This window comes from Chrysemys picta, chromosome 7 (genome assembly GCF_011386835.1).
Source record: "Chrysemys picta bellii isolate R12L10 chromosome 7, ASM1138683v2, whole genome shotgun sequence".
Lineage (NCBI taxonomy): Eukaryota > Metazoa > Chordata > Testudines > Emydidae > Chrysemys > Chrysemys picta.
The window spans coordinates 42692902-42706902 of record NC_088797.1 but is presented as its reverse complement, the minus strand read 5'-3'; positions in this window follow the sequence as shown (position 1 = coordinate 42706902).

Below are 14001 nucleotides of genomic sequence, written 5' to 3'. Positions count from 1 at the left end.
TTTCAGGTATCTAAAAGGGTGTCATAAGGAGGAGGGAGAAAACTTGTTCACCTTAGCCTCTAAGGATAGAACAAGAAGCAATGGGTTTAAACTGCAGCAAGGGAGGTCTAGGTTGGACATTAGGAAAAAGTTCCTAACTGTCAGGGTGGTTAAACACTGGAATAAATTGCCTAGGGAGGTTGTGGAATCTCCATCTCTGGAGATATTTAAGAGTAGGTTAGATAAATGTCTATCAGGGATGGTCTAGACAGTATTTGGTCCTGCCATGCAGGCAGGGGACTGGACTCGATGACCTCTCGAGGTCCCTTCCAGTCCTAGAATCTATGAATCTATGAATCTATAAAGATCATTCAGGAGAATACAAAAACCCTCTGGCAAACACCATCCTCTCAGGCTCCTACAGCTAAGGGAGTTGAGAGAAAGTACTTTGTGCCCTCCAAGGGCTATGAATACTTGCGTACCCACCCCCCATCGGACTCATTGGTAGTGGCGGCTGTTAACGCAAGGGAAAGGCAAGTGCAGCAAGGACCTACCCCTCGAGCTAAGAATGCAAAGAAGCTGGACCTCTTCAGGAGGAAGATCTACTACACTGGAGGGCTCCAGCTTCGGATTGCAAACCAGCAGGCAATCCTTAGCCAATATAACTTCAAGTCTTGGGACACAATGTCCAAATTCTCGGCCCTTGTCCCACCGGATTCTAAGCTGGAATTCTTGGTTCTCATGGATGAGGGCAAGACGATTGCCAGGATGTCACTGCAAGCAGCATTAGATTCACCGGACTCTGCAATGCAGATGATGACTTTGGACATCGCAATGCGCTGTTGCTCATGGCTGCAGGCCTCGGGCCTCCCTGTGGAGGTCCAACAGACAATTTAGGATCTACCGTTCAAGAGGGCCACATTATTTTCAGGGAAAACAGACTCGAGACTCCACACTCTGAAAGACTCCCGAGCCACTCTAAGATTGCTGGGTCTGCACACCCCTGCCACCCAGACATGGGTGTGCCCGAGGGCGTTATACCAACCTCTCAACTGGATCCTTCTTTCCCGTTTTCGGAACATCTATCCCATTTCTACTGAACGTGGTCCCAAATCACCTCAGACCACTGGGTCCTCCGCACAGTAGAGATGGTATATTTTCTCTAATTTTCATTGCCCCCCCCCACATCCGCCCCGCCCCCTTCCCTGTCCCTCTTCAGGGACCCCTCTCATGACCAATTTGTCGTGAAGGTACAAACCCTCCTATCAGCAGGGGTTGTGGAGGAGGTTCTGCTGGAGCTCAGGGGAAAGGGGTTTTACTCCCAGTCAGGGCTGACGAGAGAGGGGGGAAGCCAGTACAAATTACCAGGGCCCGGCGGTCTGGAAGGGGGCCCAGGGCCCGGCTTCCCCAGGTTCCCCCCCCCCCCTTCGTCGGCCGTGTTTAGCCAGTCCGCCCTTGCTGGGGGGCCCGAAAAAAATTTTTCACCGGGGCCCGAACCTACTCTCGGCGGCCCTGCTCCCGGTATTTCCTAATACCAAAAGTAGAAGGGGGCCTCAAACCCATCTTGGACCTGCAATCTCAACAGGTTCATGAAGGAACTAAGGTTTCAAATGGTCTCTTTGGCTACTATCATCCCATCCCTGGATCCAGGAGATTGGTATGCTGACCTCGACTTGAAGGACTCTGCGACGGGGTGGAGTGGCCCCACACTGGTACCGCAGGGGTTAATCCTTCCTTCCTAGCAAAGGAAGCCCTGCTCCTGAGGCTCTGCTGGGCATACGCCAACTGTAGAACAGGTATAAAAGCCTGTGGAGCTGCTCAGTTGGTGCTGACCACTGGAGGGGAAGAAGGCACGCAGACAGCTCCCGAGGAGGGAAAGCCTGCACTCCAGGATCTGGAAGCCAGCCCAAGCCGGGACGTGCCCCAATGCCCAGACAGAGCATGTCACCGCAGGGGAACAGACCAGAGGACCCCTCGAGATGGAGGGCCTGGAGGTTCTGGTAGGAAGTAACCCAGGGGAACTTTAGAGGAAAACAGTGTTAGAGCCACGCAGGGGCTCAGCGTGTTTTGGGCGGATCCCAGCCGAGCCGGTGGCAAGGGGAACTTGCCACTACCAGGGCCCCCAATGTGATAAACAATATCTTCCAGCGGTGGGGAGTTCCCCAAATCAATCTGTTTGCCACAAGGGGCAACAGGAAGTGCCTACAATTCTGCTCCTTCCTAAAGCAGGGGGAGGGATAGCTCAGTGGTTTTAGTATTGGCCTGCTAAACCTAGGGTTGTGAGTTCAATCCTTGAGGGAGCCACTTAGAGATCTAGGGCAAAATTAGTACTTGGTCCTGCTAGTAAAGGCAGGGGGCTGGACTTGATGCTCTTTTGGGGTCCCTTCCAGCTCTCTGAGATAGGGAGATCTCCATATATTAAAAAAACCACAGCCTGGGTTCGTTGGCAGAGTATTTCTTTGCCCATGGAAGGACTACATCTTTTACATATTCCCTCCTATACTCCTGGTTCACAAGGTCCTCCTCAAGATCTGGAGCAATGGAACCTCAGAGATCCTGGTGGCACTGGCCTGGCCACGTCAGCATTGGTACACCACACTACTGGAGCTATCAGTGGACACTATAATCACTCTACCGCTAGTTCCGGACCTCATCACTCAACATCACGGAAGGCTTTGACACCCCAATTTTGAGAGTCTCCACCTCACGGCTTGGAAGCTGCGTGGTTGAACCCGCTAGAACTTACATGCTCAGACCCCATTAGGGAGGTTCTTCTGGGTAGCAGAAAGTCTTCAACCAGAGCGACTTACCTAGCCAAGTGAAAGAGAGTTGCGATTTGGTGCTTGCAGAGTTGTATCCCTCCAACACAATCGTCGGTCCCCTTTATCTTGGACTACCTCCTAAAGTTGAAACAGCAGGGCTTGTCTCACTCCTTGATAAGGTTCACCTGGCTGCCATCTCAGCTTTTCACCCAGGAGAGCATGGAAGCTCCATTTTCACTAGTAAATAAATTAATGGAGATATCCTATCTCCTAGAACAGGAATGTTCCAGCCCCCTGCCTTCACTAGCAGGACCAAGTACAGTTTTTGCTCCAAATCCCTAAGTGGCCTCCTCAAGGATTGAACTCACAACTCTGGGTTTAAGTAGGCCAATGCTCAAACCACTGAGCTATCCCTCCCCCCATGAAATGGTGTGGCGGTTTCTCAAAGGATTAGACAGATTATATCCTCATATTTGCCAGCCCACTCCCACTTGTGATCTTAACTTGGTATTCTTGAGGCTGATGGGGGGTCCCCGTTCGAGCCCCTAGCTACGTGCTCACTCCTCTACCTTTCCTACAAGGCGGCCTTTTTGGTTGCAATAACATCAGCCAGAAGGGTGTCCAAGTTCAAGGCTCTCACACCCGACCCTCTATATACCATTTTCTACAAAGATAAGGTGAAACTGCAACCCCACCCAGCATTCCTCCCAAAGGTGGTCTCGAGTTTCCATGCCAATCAAGACATTCCTTCCGTTTTTTTTCCCGAAACCCCATGCCAATAGCCGCGAGCAGAGGCTCCATTCCCTGGATGTGTGGCATGCATTGGCTTTTTAAATTGAACGAACTAAGCCATTCCGTAAGTCGAACCAGCTGTTTGTTGCTGTGGCGGACAGGATGAAAGGCTCTCAGTGTTCACGCAAAGGATATCATCGTGGATCACATCCTGTATCCAGGTTTGTTACGACCTCGCCAAGGTCCCTGCCCCCACTCTGACTGCACGTTCCACCAGAGCCTTCCTGGACCAGATATTGATCTATGAGATATGCAGAGTGGCTACGTGGTCTTCTGTCCACACCCTTCACTTCACGTTACGCCATCACCCAGCACTCCATGGATGATGCAGTGTTTGGCAGGGCTATGCTTCAATCAGTGATTCCATAAATTCCAACCCCACCTCCTAGGTAAGGCTTGGGAGTCATCTAATTGGAATCAATCTGAGCAAGCACTCGAAGAAAAAACGGTTACTCACCTTCTCGTAACTGTTGTTCTTCGAGATGTGTTGCTCATATCCATTCCAAACTCACCCACCTTCCCCTCTGTCGGAGTATCTGCCATGAAGGAACTGGAGAGGCGGCGGGTCGGCAGGGTCCTATATGCGGCGCCATGAAGGCATGACTCCAGGGGGCTCCAGAGCTGACCCGACGGGTGCTGCTAGGGGAAAATCCTTCCGGCGAACATGGAATGGATATGAGCAACTCATCTCGAAGACCAAAAGTTACGAGAAGGTGAGTAGCCATTTTTTCCCTGGTGCCGAAAGGAAGCAGGCAAGGAGATCTGAATAGAGTGAGACCCATGTCGGGTCACTCTCCCTCTCTGGTGCTCCAGGAGCCACCTCCACTATCTTTGGTACCCCCACAAGCTCCGTTAAGTGCCATCTTGCAGCAGACAGCGTACCAATGTGTCTGCAGTACCATCAACCCCAGAGGCATTTGCAGCTGCTAGAGACCTGCTCACTCTCCCAGGGTCCCAGGAGATTCAGGACTTGGCACCACTGGTATTGATGAGGGCATAGAGCCATCCCCCTGCTTTCACACAGCACCACAGGCACCCTTCAGGGAAAAACCCCCTATGGTAGCCTTGGCTCGGACTTCTCTGTGATGCCATTTGCTGGCACTGAGAGGGTTGGCACTACCTTGGTCTCCAGGCCCCAGCTGATCTTTCTCATTGGAGTCCAAACCGAGGTCCTACTCTCTCCACTGTCAGGACCACCTGTACTACTCCCCACACTATTCCTATCCTGCTGTGGCCTCATGCGCTATGGTGCTCCCAAATGCTTGGCCTCTAGGACCGTGGGGATTGGCACCCATGCAATGGCCTTTTTGGAACCTGTGCGGGTTTCCCCCGAGACAGGGCACTGTTTCGAGGCATTCATATTCTGTGGGGAGGGTGCAGGTGGTTGGGGCTCAGTGGGGAGGGTGTATGGGGGGGCTCATTGGGGTGGTACAGATGCAGGGAAGGTGGGGCTTGTCAGGGTGAGGGTTCAATGGGCCTGCTTAACAGGGGAGCCCCAGCTTCTGCCAAGGGGATGCCGCATGCTGGGCTCCAGCTTCCCCCCTGCCCCTGCTTCCCCCAGTCCCTTCCCCCCGTTCCATCTCCTCCTCTTCTAACCCCCCTTCTTCCCCACTGCCTCTTTCCATCTGCCCCCACTTCCCCCTGCCCCTGCTTCCCCTGCCCTCTTCTCTTCCCCATCCCACCCCCTTCCTTCCCCCTGCCTCTTCTCCCCTGCCCCCGCTTCTCCCATCCCCTTCTCTTTCCCATCCCATGCCCCTTTCCCATGGCTCCATTTACTCCCCATCCCACCCCCTTCCTTCCCCACTGCCTCTTTCCCCCTAGCCCCAGCCTGCCCCTGCCCTTCCCCACCATAGGCACTCACTGTTGTACAGAAAACAGGATGGCTCCCAGCATACAGAAGGGGAGCTCAACCAGCACTAGGACCCAGAAAGTGGCAACTTCTGAGCAGCACCCTCTTTTTTCAGCTGGGCAGCTCTGCGCTTGCAGAAAGGGGGGGAGGCAGTGGCATGTGACTCCGTGTGTCCCCATGCCTCATCTCTGTTTGGGGGCACTGCCCCCCAAACTAAACCCATGGGCGTTCTCAGCTGCCACACCCTTCCCTTTGCTTCTCGGTCACTTTTGAAAGGGAAGCAAAGAAATCTGCAGGGGATCTGTTTTCATTCCCTCAGGAGTACTCCACACAGAACCCCCACTGGCCAGTGCCCCCCCCACAGACCCTCCAGAGATCCACTCCATCACACCCTTCCTGTTCCCCAGCCACACTCACTGGCCTGCTGGAAGTGACTATGTCCATGCATGGGCTGAGCCTGCAGCTGGGTCCAGTCAGGGATCCCTCTGGCCCCTCAGAAGCGGCACAACCAGCCAGGACAGAGCGGGAGCCCGGCCTACCCCAGCCAGGCTCCCTCAGGACCCATATGCCTGGAGGGACCCAGCCCACCACTCACACCCCAGGGGTTAGGCGGGAGAGAGGGGGGTGAAGAGGAGTGATCAGATCAATGGCTACGGCTGTTACCATGCGCAGAAGCTTGTGGTTACAGTCTTCAGGGTTTCCCCAGGAGGTGCAGCAAACCCTCCAGGATTTCCCATTTGAAGGGCCATCGCTCTTTTCAGAGCAAATAGATGCCAGAGTCCATGGACTTAAGGACTCTAAGGCAACCCTAAAATCTCTGGGTCTGTATATACCAGCAGTGTCCAGAAAACACTACAGGCCTGAACAGACTGGATGCTATTTCACACAGCCTGCCAGGCAGGACCAGCAGAGGAGGCAGAATAAAGGGTTTGGGCATAGACCCAATGGTCTCAAGAAGAGCTCTCTTTTCATATCGATATCAGGGAACTCAGGGCGGTCCGCCTAGCCTGCTAAGCATTCCTGCTCCACATTACAGACCCAGTGGTTTTGGTTCTCATGGACAATACAACTGCCATGTACTACATCAACAGTCACAGCACAGCACTTTCTTCCCCACCATATTTTAGGAGGCAATTTGGCTGTGGGAGTTCTGCATCACACACTGAGGCCAGGTCTACACTACCCCCCCTAATTCGAACTAAGGTACGCAACTTCAGCTACGTGAATAACGTAGCTGAAGTTCGAAGTACCTTAGTTCGAACTTACCTTGGTCCACACTCGGCAGGCAGGCTCCCCCGTCGACTCCGCGGTACTCCTCTCGCCGAGCTGGAGTACCGCAGTCGATGGCGAGCACTTCCGGGTTCGACTTATCGCGTCCAGACTAGACGCGATAAGTCGAACCCAGAAGTTCGATTGCCAGCCGCCGAACTAGCGGGTAAGTGTAGCCAAGGCCTCAGTTTATCTAGAAGCATCTTACCTGCCGGGTACAATGTGCAGATCTTTCTCCACTCATCACAAGTGGTCTCTTCGACCAAACTTTGCAAGGGACATCTTCCAGTGTGGGAGTGTGGGGACTCCCCGATAGACCTGTTTGTGACAACAGAAAATGCAGTTATGTTCCCTGTGAGGCCACAGCCCTGGGTCTCTTACAGAAGCCTTCCTGTTAGCATGGAAAACTCACCTGTATGATGCCTTTCCCCACATTCAATTGATATACAAGGTTCTGACGAAGATCAAGCAGGACCAAGCACAGGTCATCTTCATAGCCCCGGTGTGGCCCAGACAGCAATGGTTCAACACCCGATTAAGCCTTTTGGTAGAGACCCCAATCCAGCTTCTGCTACACTTGGACCTGGTTTCCTGAGACCACGTGGTCAGCTGCTCCACCCGAACCTCTGCTCTCTTCATCATCTGACAGCCAGGGACTGCCATGGCTGAATCCTGAAGAGCATGGAGCAGGTCAGTAAAATTCTATTAGACAGTTATAAATTCTCCATCAGAGCAACTTACCTGGTAAAGGGGAAGTGATTCTCCACCTGGTCTTCCCAGCATAGTGTTCCACCTGCACAGTCCTCATTGCAACTTATTTTGGAGTACCTTCTGTTCTTGAAGCAGCAAGGTCTGGCCTTTTCTTCAATCAAGGTCCACCTGGCAGCCGTTTCAGCCTTCTATCCTAAGGTCGACTATAAGGTTGGTCTTTTTGCAAAAAATGGTAATCTGCTTTCTCAAAGGCCTGGAGAGGGTGTACTCTCTCAGGTAAAGGAGCCGATCACTCCTTGGGACCTGAACCTCGTCCTGTTAAAGCTTACAGACCCACCCTTTGAACCGCTAGCAACCTGTTCATTGTTGCACCTCTCCTGGAAAGTGGCCTTCTTAATGGCCATCACTTTGGCCAGGAAGATTTCGGAGATCTGAGCCCTCACATCAGAACCCCCATATACAATCTTCTTCAAAGATAAAGTACAGCTGTGCCCACATCCGAAGTTCCTTTCAAAAGTGGTCTCAAAATTGCACTGCATCCAAGCAATTTTTCTACCAGTATTTTATCCTACACTGCATGCGAATAAGGAGGAACAGTGCCTACACTCTTTGGAAGTTAGACGGGCCCTGGCATTTTATATTCAAAGGACCAAACCGTTCCGCAGGCCAACTCAACTCATAGCGATAGCAGAGAGAATGAAGGGACTCCCCATCTCTGCCCAGATGATTGAGTCTTGGATTACCTCATGTATACAGGCATGATACAAACTTGCGGGAATCCCTCCTCCGGCTAACCTGACTGTTCATTCCACAAGATCTCAGGCCTCTTCCTAGCACAAGTTCCTATTCAAGACATCTGCAGGGCAGCAACCTGGTCCTCAGTGCACACATTCTCGGTGCACACATTCTCGGTGCCATTACCTAACAGGGCAGAGATGATGTCAATTTCGGCCGCACAGTCTTGCAGTCAGCTTTTACTTGAACTCTGAGCTCACCTCCTGTGCAACCTGCTTGTGAGTCACCAACATTGGAATGGACATGTGCAAGCACTCGAAGAAAAAACTCCAATAGTTACTAACCTTTCTGTAACTGTTGTTCTTTGAGATGAGTTGCACATGTCCATTCCAAGACCCGCCCTCTGTCTCCGTCCCCTCTTACACTGCTCTACAGCCAAAATGCTTCTGAAATAAATGTAGTCAAACTTTACTAATTCTGGGTCACTGAGAACGAAAATGATGCTTAAAATTGTTGATTGGCTCTAGTTTTCAAGATATGCTATTGGGTCAGTATATACGACCCTTGACTTGGGAATGGCGGAGGATAAGTGAGTTATAAAGGGAAGGGATCTCAATTTAAACCAGAAATGACTAAAATACATCTTTGACTGAATCTATGAATAAATCTATGACTGGGTTTGGACAGTACTTGCTTTTTAGGCAAAACAATGAATGATGCAATCTGAAGCTGGTATTGCGTCATACATTATAAGAATTGCATCATGTTAGTCCTAGAGGTCATGGATGATGCAATCATAATGAAGCTTACATCACTCTGCTGAACAAATTGCCCTATATCAGCTCTAGAAATCATACAGTGTCGTGCTCTCTTATTTGTCAGTGTTTGATTTTGCAAAAGGACACATTTCTGTTTAGCCAAAGTGAGCAGAGATGCCTCGTACTTGTGTGAACAGTGCAGATAACTTCTGCTATGTTTGTGGTGAAGTGACTTTTGCATCACAAAAGCGCAGTATAACCACTATGGTTAAGAAAGCCTATCACCTTTATTTTGGCTGCAAAATTGGAGATCAGGACAAGAGGTGGGCCCCACACATATGCTGCAATACTTGTGCAACAAATCTTCGCCAGTGGTTGAACAGGAAAAGGAAATCTATGCCTTTTGCAGTGCCAATGATTTGGAGAGAGCCAACAGATCATACCAGCAATTGTTACTTCTGCATGGTGCCTCCAGTTGGGAAAGGTGTGTCAAAGAAGAAAAAGTGGACTGTGCATTATCCAAACATTCCATCAGCTATACGCCCAGTACCCCACGGAGAAGGACTGCCGGTTCCTGATGCACCAGAATCATTCTCACTTGAGTCAGACGAGGAAGAGGATGAAACTTCTGGTCCTGAACCATCAATGTCACAGGACCCACATTTTCTCCCATCCTCCTCCTCTGAACCACACCTCATAACACAAGGTGAACTGAATGACCTTGTCAGGGATTTGGAACTACCCAAGAGTAAGGCAGAGCTGTTGGGCTCCAGACTACAGCAGTGGAATCTCCTGGCAGGTGATGTTAGGGTTTCCATGTTCCGTGACCGTCAAAAGGATCTTGTCCCATTCTTCTTCATGGAAGGTGATCTTGTAGCCTGCAACAACATTGATGGTGTGATGGCAGCCCTCAACATCGTTCATGATCCAGATCAGTGGAGACTGTTCATTGATTCATCGAAGATGAGTCTTAAAGCTGTTTTACTGCATAATGGCAATGTTTTGCCATCAATTCCAGTCGGTCATGCAGTCCATATGAAGAAAACCTATGACAACATGAAACAACTTTTGAGGTGCATAAACTATGACCAACATCAGTGGCAGCTTTGTGGCGATTTGAAGGTTGTTGCTTTCTTGCTTGGTCTGCAGACTGGATACACAAAGTATTGCTGTTTTCTCTGCGAATGGGATAGTCGTGCAAGAGATTCCCACTACATCAAGAAAGATTGGCCACTCCGACAGTCATTGGAGCCTGGGAGGAAAAGTGTTCAGCATCCACTACTTGTTGAATCAAGGAAGATTTTGTTACCACCCTTACACATCAAGCTGGGTCTGATGAAGAACTTTGTCAAGGCCATTGACAAAACACAAGCAGCTTTCAAGTACCTCCGTGGAAAATTTCCAAGGTTAAGTGAAGTTAAGATAAAGGAAGGTCTTTGTTGGTCCTCAGATTCGTGAACTTCTTCGAGATGATGCATTTGACCATGCACTGCATGGCAAGGAAAAGACGGCATGGAAAGCCTTCCAGTTAGTGGCAATAAATTTTCTCTGAAACAACAAGGCAGACAACTACAGGTTGTTGGTGGAAAACCTCCTCAAGGCATACAAAAGCCTTGGTTGCAACATGTCACTAAAGATACATTTTTTGCACTCTCATCTAGATTTTTTTCCACCGAACTGCAAAGCAGTGAGCGACGAGCACGGTGAACGAGTTCACCAAGACATTGCAACAATGGAGAAACGCTATCAGGGCAAATGGAGCCCATCAATGCTTGCAGACTATTGCTGGACAGTGACAAGAGATGCTCCATTTAATGAATACAAGAGACAAGCCAAGAAGTGCCGAGTAGACACTGAATAGGACTAAACTATATACATAATAGTTTTTTGCCTTTTGTTTCATAATAAATTTTATTTATATAACCCTTTTGCTGATTTTTAAAGTGTTAATAAACAGGACAGGTGAAATATTATCATGTAAAGCAACCATAAACACATGAAAAGGCCTAGGTTTACAATTTACGATTAAAACTCTACTATCTACACAATATACATAGACATAAAATGTAAAAACTTAAATATCTTAGAAACAGTAGCCAATCAGTTGTTTTAATTGTCATATTTGAATTCAGCACATCAAAATACATAATAAATAGCACATTTTATCTCTTTAGCAGACGACTTCTCAAAAATTGTAGACCAGTGTTATCAGAGGCAGTTGATAAGAACACAGGCACCGACTTTTCAAACTGCCAGGGGGTGCTCGACCCCTGACTCTGCCCCAGGCCCCGGCCCCCTTCACCCCTTCTCCCAAGGTCCCAACCCACCCTGCCTCTTCCTGCCCTGCCCTGCCCCTTCCCGCTCAGTTCTGCCCCCTCCCCCGAGCATGCTGCATCCCCACTCCTCCCCCTCCCTCCCAACCTCCCTGAACATGGCGAAACAGCTGTTTGCGGCGGGCAGGAGGCGTGGGGACAGAAAGGGGAGGCGCTGATCCACGGGACCACCAGCAGGAGGGTGGTGCCAGGGGTGGTGGTGGGCAGGAGCTGATAGGGGGCTGCCCTAGAACATCCACGCAGACGGTGCCTATGGGTAAGAAGAAACTGAAGGTGCGCGGGGTCGGCAGAACCGTTTATACCAGTGCTATGAGCGCATGGCACTAGAGGGTGCTGGAGCTGACCACTGAGGAAAAAAATTCCAGCAACTGTGTTTGGAATGTGGACACACTTACATTGGAGTGCAATACATCTTGAAGAACAACAGTTACAGAAAGGTTAGTAACCATTTCCCCCCACGTGTTGGTTTTTCTTTAAGGTTTCAATTAAAGTATTAGCTGGGCCCAATACTGCTTATTTTGTATGATCTGACAAAATCACAATTTGAGGTGGTTAGGTTGTTTGGACTTTAATCAAGTATATGAAATTGTAAAAAAAATTGTTGAATCAATAAAAGTAAATAAGTGAGGCAGTGGTGTCATCTCTATAGGGATAAGGAAGTCAGGGCTTTTAAGTTTTTGGTGACATAGAGGTTACAAAAGGATAATTTATTGTTTTGTGTTTTGTTGCCATAAAATAAATGATAAAACTATCAGATAATTTTCAATAAATGTGATAATTCCATCTCTCAAAATTTGGAAACACAATACATTGGATTAAAAATAATTAGCAGAATAATACATGTTGTCCTAATTTCAATTTAGTATTCTCTATAAATTCTCAGACCCATTGATTTTAATCACAAATTTTTCACCCCGAGCTTTTTAAAGAAATCAATGTCTGTAGAACAAAATTTTCTAGTTGATGGCAAAAGATCTATTGGGAGATACTTACTAGTTTTAATAAATTAAATATTAGTCTCTATTTTACATCATCCTTTTTATCTTTAGAGAGGGTGGAGATGTTAAGATATGCCTACATCCCCTTGCCCTCCTCACCAACACATGCAATGTTTGTAGATCCACTACAAAACAGAAATGTCTTTTGTTGCACTCAGAGCATGATATCATGACATTGGTTTTCAACTGTTAGAATACTGACTTCTTTATCACTCCAGGAAATGATTCACACCCCAATATCAATATGTGAGTTTAGCAAGAGGTCTGTGGCTGAAATTTTACCTCAGTAAATAAAATACTTTTGAACTTGCTTCACGAAAATGTATTTACAGTTCAGCAGGGTTCCTGATAAACAGGGGTTAGTTGTGTAGCTCATTGTGCATCATACCATCTAGTTTTGACACTGCTAGGGTATGAATAGGAAAATTATATGACCAAGAGTCTGATTCAAAGCCTATTGAAGTCAGTGGAGAAACTCCCATGAATTTCAGTGGGATTTAGACTAGGCTCCAGGCGAGGATTAAGGCAGGATCAATGGGATCTTTGTCCCACTCTTTCAGGAGGGTGGAATGAGGCATTGAGTTAGTAAGAAGCAGAAAGAATAGCACAAACCTGGATAGCCACCTACTGTAGTCACAGGACTCGAGGAGGAGATTCAGCTTATGTCTATGGTTCTCTCCTTAATCCTTCATGTCATATCAAAATGAAACCTGTGGTGGCACCCCCTGGAAGCATGTGACTCAGACTTCTTCAGCATGGCTGGGACACACTGTCAACTCTGCAAGGGTACCCAACGTTTTAACTGGGAACCAAAGTTGGTAGCTAGGTCGATTGATGGAAGAATTCTACCATTGACTCAGCACTGTCTACACTGGGGCATAGGTCAGTTTAACTGTCTCTCAGGTGGTGTGAATTTTTCACACTTCTGAGTGACCTAGCAGGGTTGACCTAACTTTCTAGTGTAAACCAGTCCTTACATCTCTCTATGTGAGTTCAGTGTAAGCTTAAAAGTGTACAAAACTAAAAGTAGTTTTCATGGTGAAAATTTGTAAAGAAAATTATGGTGTAAAAGTTATGGGGAGCTATTAGTTTGCACAAGAACAGTCTCTACAAGTAGAATATTAGGAATACTATTTGGTTCTGTACTTTTTTCATGAAAACGTATCAATGGACATGTGTAATTTCCCCCAAGTTTAGTTTATTTAGTAAATGAAGCATTACAGTTAATATGATTTTGTACTGAAAGTGAAACGTCTGTATACAAAGTTTTCCTGATAAAATTATGGTAGTGTCAGATGCCACTATTTATAATTTTACATATTCATAAACAATTAACCAATATAGAAAAAATAAAGAAAATTTGGATAAAAGGAAAGCATAAATGAGGCAGAAATATAATTTAAACTTCCTATTCATAAGAAAGATATAGCACAGTATTATTGTTTTATAAAAAAAAGAACACTTCTTCTTTTCAATGTTTCAGTGTAGGCGGTTTTGCTTAATAACAAAATCCTATCTTTTTGTCGGTGCATATATTTTGACTAAATAAGGAGAGAAGCATAAGCCATTTTAACCACAATTCATTTGCACAGTTAAAGTAAAATGGTGTTATAAAAAAATGAACCAGTCACACATACATATCTAACCCAAGATGTATAACAAGGGATCGGTGTCTCTTGTGGCAGAATTATACATGTTTTATTTTCAGCCTTCCAGGTGCAGCTTCTCTTTTCATTCACATAGAAAGTTTTGCTTTTTTATGAGACTGTTTAAAAGCCAAACTTAGAAACTATACAAATCATACAAATGTTCATT